A 9,599-nucleotide genomic window follows, 5' to 3' on the forward strand; every position below is an offset into this window, starting at 1 on the left:
CAATTTTGTATAAATAATTAGGGTTTATTTACGAAATTATAATATGAAATCATAATATAAAACATATATTATTAAGTAATAAAAAGCATAGGTTTATTCGTTTTAATTCTTTTGGTAAGTCGGTGTTGAGAGACTTACCGTTATTAGTTTTAAAATTTTGTTGGGTTTATGAACGACTTAACATTATTGCTATTTTGAAAAACCGTTTATACATCCTTTATTAATTTTGATAAGTCGCTCAAAGTTTATCCATTCTGGATGAATGGATACTTATTTTTTATACAACTAAAACGGGTAATTCGTTGGAGTTGAGCGACATGTCGGAATTATTAATGGTTGTCTGTCAAACGACCGCTTATTCGGTTTAATTATTTTTTTGGTAAGTCAGCGTTGAGGGACTTACCGTTATTATTTTTAAATATTCGTTGGGTTTATGAACGACTTAACATTATTGCTATTTTGAAAAAATGTTGGATTTTGAAAAATCATTTATACATCCGTTATTAATTTTGACAAGTCACTCAAAGTTTATCCATTCTGATATAAAAATAATAAGGAAAATCAATTGTTTATAAAAAAAAAAGTGTACTAATAAAATTAATTATGCTCGTTTCAATGATTGAAATAACAATTGTCTGAAGTTTATCAAGCTTTTTTAAAAAAAATTCCATAGTTTTTAATTAACCAAACAAAAAATTTCGAATTCGTAAAGAAATAATAATTCGCGAGTACATTGATAAATAGCCGAGAGCTTGAAATCTAAAGTCAAAAGGATCACTTTTTTCTTATATAAAAATGGATAAACATACACTTATTTTTTATACAACTAAAATCTATATAATTCGTTAGAGTTGAGCAACTTGTTAAAACTAATAACGGTAATTATTTTTTAAAATTTGGAATTTAGAGGATTTCAGTTATTAGAACGAGAACATAATTACTTTTTTAGGGTTTATTTACGAAATTATAATATGAAATCATGATATAAAAAAAAATAAAAATAAATAAATAATATATATATATATATATATATATTATAAGTAATAAAAAACATAGGTTTGATATAAAAATAACAAGAAAAATAAATTATCAAAACAAAAAAAAAAGTAATTATATTCTCGTTCTAATAACTGAAATAACGATAATATGAAATTTATAGAGTTTTTTTTGAATTTTTTTCCATATTGTTTAATTAACTGGACAAAAATGTTGAATACGTTAAAAAATAATAATTTCGCACGCACATAAATAGTCATGAGTTTTGGAATCTGAAGTTAGAAGGTTCACTATCTTATCTGAAATGGATAAATGGATATTTACTTTTTATACGATAAAACGGATAATTTGTTAGAGTTGAGCGACCTGTCGGATTATTAACAACTGTCAAACGACCGTTTATTCGTTTTAATTTTTTTTGGTAAGTTGACGTTGAGAGACTTGCCGTTATTAATTTTAAAAAATCGTTGGGTTTATGAACGATTAAACATTATTTCTATTTTAAAAAACCGTAGGATTTTAAATAAACCGTTTATACAACGGCTATTAATTTTGACAAGTCGGTCAAAGTTTATCCATTTTGATATAAAAATAATAAGGAAAATTAATTATTTATCAAAAACCAAAAAAAGTAATTATGTTCTTGTTTCAATGATTGAAATAACAATTGTCTGAAGTTTAGCAAGCTTTTTTTTTTTAAAATCCATATTTTTTAATTAACTAAACAAAAAGTTTCGAATACGTCAAGAAATATTAATTTGCGAGTACATTAATAAATAGTCGGGAGCTTGAAATCTAAAGTCAAAAGGATCACTTTTTCTTATATAAAAATGGATAAACAAACACTTATTTTTATACGACTAAAATTGATATAATTCATTAGAGTTGAGCAACTTGTTAAAACTAATAACGGTAATTATTCTTTAAAAATTTGGCATTGAGAAAATTTCAATTAATAGAACGAGAACATAATTACTTTTATTAGGGTTTATTTACGAAATTATAATATGAAATCATGATATAAAATATATATATATATATATATATATATATATATATATATATATATATATATTATTATTATTATTATTATTATTATTAAGTAATAAAAAGCTTAGGTTTGATATAAAAATAACAAGAAAAATAAATTATCAAAAAAAAAAAGTGTACTACTAAAAGTAATTATGTTATCGTTCTAATAACTGAAATAACGATAATATGAAATTTATAGAGTTTTTTGAATTTTTTTCCATATAGTTTAATTAACTGGACGAAAATGTTGAATAAGTTAAAAAATAATAATCTCGCACGCACATAAATAGTCGTGAGTTATGGAATCTGAAGTTAGAAGGTTCACTATCTTATCTGGAATGGATATTTACTTTTTATACGACAAAACGGATAATTCGTTAAAATTGAGCAACATGTCGGATTATTAACAGCTGTCAAACGACTGTTTATTCGTTTTAATATTTTTTGGTAAACCGGCGTTGAGAAACCTGCCATTATTAATTTAAAAAATCGTTGGGTTTATGAATGACTTAACATTATTGCTATTTTGAAAGACCGTTGGATTTTAAAAAATCGTTTATACATCCGTTAATAATTTTGACAAGTCGCTCAAAGTTTATCCATTTTGATATAAAAATAATAAGGAAAATCAATTATTTATCAAAAACCCAAAAAAATGTACTAATAAAAGTAATTTTGTTCTCGTTTCAATAATTGAAATAACAATTGTCTAAAGTTTATCAAGCTTTTATTGAAAAAAATCCATATTTTTTAATTAACTGAACAAAAAATTTCTATTACGTCAAGACATAATAATTTGCGAGTACATTGATAAATAGTCGGGAGCTTGAAATCTAAAGTCAAAAGGATCACTTTTTCTTATATAAAAATGGATAAATAAACACTTATTTTTATACGACTAAAATCGATATAATTCGTTAGAGTTGAGCAACTTGTTAAAACTAATAATGGTAATTATTTTTTTAAAATTTGGCATTGAGAAAATTTCAGTTAATAGAACGAGAACATAATTACTTTTATTAGGGTTTATTTACGAAATTATAATATGAAATCATGATATTAAAAAAATATATAAAAAAAATTTTAAAAAATATTATTATTATTATTATTAAGTAATAAAAAGCTTAGGTTTGATAGAAAAATAACAAGAAAAATAAATTATCAAAAAAAAAAGTGTACTACTAAAAGTAATTATGTTATCGTTCTAATAACTGAAATAACGATAATATGAAATTTATAGAGTTTTTTTGAAATTTTTTCCATATTGTTTAATTAACTGGACGAAAATGTTGAATAAGTTAAAAAATAATAATCCCGCACGCACATAAATAATCGTGAGTTATGGAATCTGAAGTTAGAAGGTTCACTATCTTATCTGGAATGGATAAATACTTTTTATATGACAAAACGGATAATTCGTTAGAGTTGAGCAACATGTCGAATTATTTACAGCTGTCAAACGACCGTTTATTCGTTTTAATTTTTTTTGGTAAACTGGCGTTGAGAAACTTGCCATTATTAATTTAAAAAATCGTTGGGTTTATGAATGACTTAACATTATTGCTATTTTGAAAGACCGTTGGATTTTAAAAAACCGTTTATATAGCCGTTAATAATTTTGACAAGTCGCTCAAAGTTTATCCATTTTGATATAAAAATAATAAGGAAAATCAATTATTTATCAAAAACCCAAAAAAATGTACTAATAAAAGTAATTATGTTCTCGTTTCAATAATTGAAATAACAATTGTCTAAAGTTTATCAAGCTTTTTTTGAAAAAAATCCAAATTTTTTAAATAACTGAACAAAAAATTTCAAATACGTCAAGACATAATAATTTGCGAGTACATTGATAAATAGTCGGGAGCTTGAAATCTGAAGTCAAAAGGATCACTTTTTCTTATATAATAAAAATGGATAAACAAACACTTATTTTTTATACGACTAAAATCGATATAATTCGTTAGAGTTGCGAAACTAGTTAAAACTAATAACGGTAATTATTTTTCAAAATTCTCCATTGAGAAGTTTTCACTTATTAGAACGAGAACATAATTACTTTTATTAGGGTTTATTTAAAAAATTATAATATGAAATTATGATATAAAATATATATATTATTAAGAAATAAAAAGCATAGGTGTGATATAAAAATAACAAGAAAAATAAATTATCAAAAAAAAAGTACTAATAAACTAATTATGTTCTCGTTCTAATAACTGAAATAACGATAATATAAAATTTTTAGAGTTTTTTTAAAAAAAATTTATATTATTTAATTAATTGGACAATAATGCCAAATACGTTAAAAAATAATAATTTCGCACGCACATAAATAGGCGTGAGTCATGAAATTTGAAGTTAGAAGGTTCACTATCTTATCTGAAATGGATAAATGGATATTTACTTTTTATACGACAAAACGAATAATTCGTTGGAGTTGAACGACCTGTCGGATTATTAACAGCTGTCAAACTACCGTTTATTTGTTTTGATTTCTTTAGGTAAGTCGGCGTTGAGAGATTTGCCATTATTAATTTTAAAAAATTGTTGGGTTTCTCAACGACTTAACATTATTGCTATTTTGAAAATCCTTTGGATTTTAAAAAACCGTTTATACATCTGTTATTAATTTTGACATGTCGCTCAAAGTTTATTCATTTTGTAATAAAAAATAATAGGAAAAATCAATTATTTATCAAAAACCAAAAAAGTGTACTAATAAAAGTAATTATGTTCTCGTTTCAATAATTGAAATAACAATTGTCTGAAGTTTATCAAGTTTTTTTTTAAAAAAAAATCTATATTTTTTAATTGACTGAACAAAATTTTTTGAATACGTCATGAAATAATAATTCGCGAGTACATTGATAAATAATCGGGAGCATGAAATCTGAAGTCAAATGGATCACTTTTTCTTATATAATAAAAATGGATAAACAAACACTTATTTTTTATACGACCAAATCGATATAATTCGTTAGAAGTGAGCAACTTTTTAAAACTAATAACGGTAATTATTTTTAAAAATTTGGCATTGAGAGGATTTCAATTATTAGAATGAGAACATAATTACTTTTATTAGGGTTTATTTACGAAATTATAATATGAAATCATAATATAAAATATATATATTATTAAGTAATAAAAAGCATATGTTTGATATAAAAATAACAAGAAAAATAAATTATCAAAACAAAAAAGAAAAGTGTACTAATAAAAGTAATTATGTTCTCGTTCTAATAACTGAAATAACAATAATATGAAATTTATAGAGTTTTTTTTTATAAATTTCATATTATTTAATTAACTTGACAAGAATGTCGAATACGTTAAAAAATAATAATTCTGCACGCACATAAGTAGTCGTGAGTTATGGAATCTCAAGTTATAAGGTTCACTATCTTATCTGAAATGGATAAATGGATATTTACTTTTTATACGACAAAACGGATAATTCGTTAGAGTTGAGCGACCTGTCGGATTATTAACAACTGTCAAACGACCGTTTATTCGTTTTAATTTTTTTTGGTAAGTCGGCGTTGAGAGACTTGCCGTTATTAATTTTAAAAAATTGTTGGGTTTATGAACGACTTAACATTATTGCTACTATAAAAACCCGTTGGATTTTAAAAAACTGTTTATACATCCGTTATTAATTTTGACACGTCATTCAAAATTTATCCATTTTGATATAAAAAATAATAGGGAAAATCAATTATTTATCAAAAACCAAAAAAGTGTACTAATAAAAGTAATTATGTTCTCATTTCAATAATTGAAATAACAATTGTCTAAAGTTTATCAAGCTTTTTTTATAAAAAATTCTATATTTTTTTAAAAAAATTAATTAACTGAACAATTTTTTTTGAATACGTCAAGAAATAATAATTTGCAAGTACATTGATAAATAGTCGGGAGCTTGAAATCTGAAGTCAAAAGGATCACTTTTTCTTATATAATAAAAATGGATAAACAACCACTTAATTTTTATACGACTAAAACCGATATAATTCGTTAGAGTTGAGTAACTTGTTAAAACTAATAACGGTAATTATTTTTAAGAATTCGGCATTGAGAGGATTTCAGTTATTAGAACGAGAACATAAGTACTTTTATTAGGGTTTATTTACGAAATTATAATATGAAATCATGATATAAAATATATATATTATTAAGTAATAAAAAGCATATGTTTGATATAAAAATAACAAGAAAAATAAATTATTAAAACAAAAAAGAAAAGTGTACTAATAAAAGTAATTATGTTCTCGTTTAATTAACTGAACAAAAATGTCGAATACGTTAAAAAATAATAATTTCGCACGCACATAAGTAGTCGTGAGTTATGGAATATGAAGTTAGAAGGTTCACTATCTTATATGAAATGGATAAATGGATAGTTATTTTTATACGACAAAACGGATAATTCGTTAGAGTTGAGCGACCTGTCGGATTATTAACAGTTGTCAAACGACCGTTTATTCATTTTATTTTGTTTGGTAAGTCGGCGTTGCGAGACTTACCGTTATTAATTTTAAAAAATCGTTGGATTTATGAGTGACTTAACATTATTGCTATTTTGAAAAACCGTTTATACATCTGTTATTAATTTTGATAAGTTGATCAACTTTTTCCATTCTGATATAAAAATAATAAGGAAAATCAATTGCTTATCAAAAATAAAAAATAAAAAAAAGTGTACTAATAAAAGTAAATATGTTCCCGTTTCAATAATGAAAATAACAATTGTCTGAAGTTTATCAAGCTTTTTTTTAAAAAAAATCCATATTTTTTAATTAACTGAACAATTTTTTTTGAATACGTCAAGAAATAATAATTTCGCAAATACATTGATAAATAATCGGGAGCTTGAAATCTGAAGTCAAAAGGATCATTTTTTCTTATAAAAAAATGGATAAACAAATACTTATTTTTTATATGACTAAAACCGATATAATTCGTTAGAGTTGAGCGACTTGTTAAAACTAATAACGGTAACTATTTTAAAAAATTCGGCATTCAGAGGATTACCGTTATTATTTGGAAAAATTCGTTGGGTTTTGAGTGTCTTAACATTATTGTCCAACAACTTACCATTATTATTTTTGGTAGATCGTTGGATTTTGAACGACCGTTAAACTCGTTAGGTTTTGAGCGCCTTAACATTATTGTCCAACAACTTACCATTATTATTTTTGATGATTCGTTGAATTTTGAACAACCGTTAAACTCGTTGGGGTTTGAGCGCCTTAACATTATTATTGACGTATCATTATTATTTTTGGTAAATCGTTAGATTTTGAACGACCGTTTATATCGTTGTTATTAATTTTTACAAGTCACTCAAAGTTTAGTGATTTATCCATTTTAACTATACAAAGTAAATGTCAGTTTATCCATTTTAGATAAGAAAAGTGGCCCTATTGTTTTCAGATTTCATGCTCACGATTATTTATGTGTTCGCGAAATTATTATTCTTTACATATTCGATATTTTTGGGGTGTTGAGAGACTTACCGTTATTATTTTTAGTAATTCGTTGTGTTCTGAGTGACTTAACATTATTGCCCAATGACTTACCATTATTACTTTTAGTAATTCGTTGGATTTTGAACACTTAATATTTTTTTTAAAAATTAAATCGTTGTAAGTTAAACTACTCAATGTATATTAAATTCATCCATTTTTAATGTTCATTTAACTTCAAAAAAGTAATTTTCTCCCATCATTTGTTGATGTTAGTTGAGTTTCAGATCATCAAATTCCTCGAATTTTCATTCGCTAATCAATTATTTACGTTGTGATATTGAGTTTTTTCATTAATTAATGAACTTCTAGAATCATAATACTTTAATGATTTTGCACATTTCGTATTTTAAATTGTACATAGTTAAATACTAGTAGTTCTGTTATATATTTCTTCTGTCCACTTTTAATTGTCATGCTGTGCTTTTCGAAAGTCAATTTGACTAATTTTCAAAACTAAATTAGATTACATTAATTTGATATTTTAAACAAAAAATTCAGATATTCAAAAACTATACAAAAAGTACTATAAATTATACTTTTTTGCATATCAATATGATGAAAAAATGCATCGTAAAATGTTAGTCAAAGTTATTATTTTTTTACTCTAAAAAAAATTATGACAATTAAAAGTGGACGGAAGTAGTATTTAATTAGATACATCATTTTGTTTTTTTTTAAAAAGAAATTATAATATTGAACATGACATTTCTTTGCACGGAAAATAGAATATTAAAATTTATGATTTAAAACATTTCAAAATACTTGTGTGATTGTAAAAACATTAAGAGTATAATAAAAATAATAAAACAGCAACTAAGTTATTTTTCAGAATTAGAAAATTTATGATTTAAAACATTTCAAAATACTTGTGTGATTGTAAAAACATTAAGAGTATAATAAAAATAATAAAACAACAACTAAGTTATTTTTCAGAATTAGAAAATGAAACTTTTTAAAATAAAAACTATATATTTTTTTAAGTACATAAATAAAAACTAAAGAAATATCATATCAAAAGAGACAAAGAAGAAGTAAGAATGCTGTGAGTTCCAAAGATCAACGGTTACAAAACTGTGACAAGAGTACAAATTGATCACGACACGTTAGTATTTAACTTAATTTAAAATACTAAATGTGTAAATTCACTTGATTACAAGAGTATCAAAAGAGACAAAAAAGAAGTAAGAATATTGCGAGTTTCAAAGATCAGCGGTTACAAAAGTGTCACAAGAGTACAAATTGATCACGATGCATAAATATTTAACTTAAGCTAAAATACTAAATGGGTAAAATCACTTGATTACAAAAGTGTCACGAGAGTTCAAATTCATCACGAAACGTTAGTATTTTACATAATTTAAAATATTAAATGTATATAATCACTTAACTCACGCAATTTATTTTTTTAAAAATAATAAATTGTTCAAAGCTCATCGACTAACTAAAATAATATAAAATTAATTAAAATTAATAATTATTTGAATAACCGTAATAATTTGAACAAGTTTCTCAAGGTCTAGCGATTTGTCCATTTTGATCATATGAAAAAATAAGTATTTATTGATGTATTAGATTTTAAAATGACCCTTTTGACATAATTTTCTAAGAGCATAAACTTAAAATAAAGTTAAAGTTAAAATAAAAATACAAATACAAATACAAAAAGTTAAAGTACCGTAAACACAAAATAAATGAAAATTAAGCACTAATATATAGTATCAATAAAAGTGTATCAATAGGTCTAAAATACTACATAATCTTCAAAATACAAATCATTAGGTCTAGCGATTTGTCCATTTTGATCAAATAAAAAAATAAGTATTTATTGATGCATTTTAGATTTTAAAATGACCCTTTTGACATAATTTTCCGAAAGCATGAACCTAAAATAAAAATACAAATACAAAAAGTTAAGTACCATAAACACAAAATAAATGAAAATTAAGCACTAATATATAGTATCAAAAAAAGAGTATCAATAGGTCTAAAATGCTACTACATAATCTTCAAAATACAAATCAATAGGTCTAGCGATTTGTC

Source organism: Solanum verrucosum, unplaced genomic scaffold (genome assembly GCF_900185275.1).
Source record: "Solanum verrucosum unplaced genomic scaffold, falcon-dt-bn FXZP01000060.1, whole genome shotgun sequence".
Taxonomy (NCBI): Eukaryota; Viridiplantae; Streptophyta; class Magnoliopsida; order Solanales; family Solanaceae; genus Solanum; species Solanum verrucosum.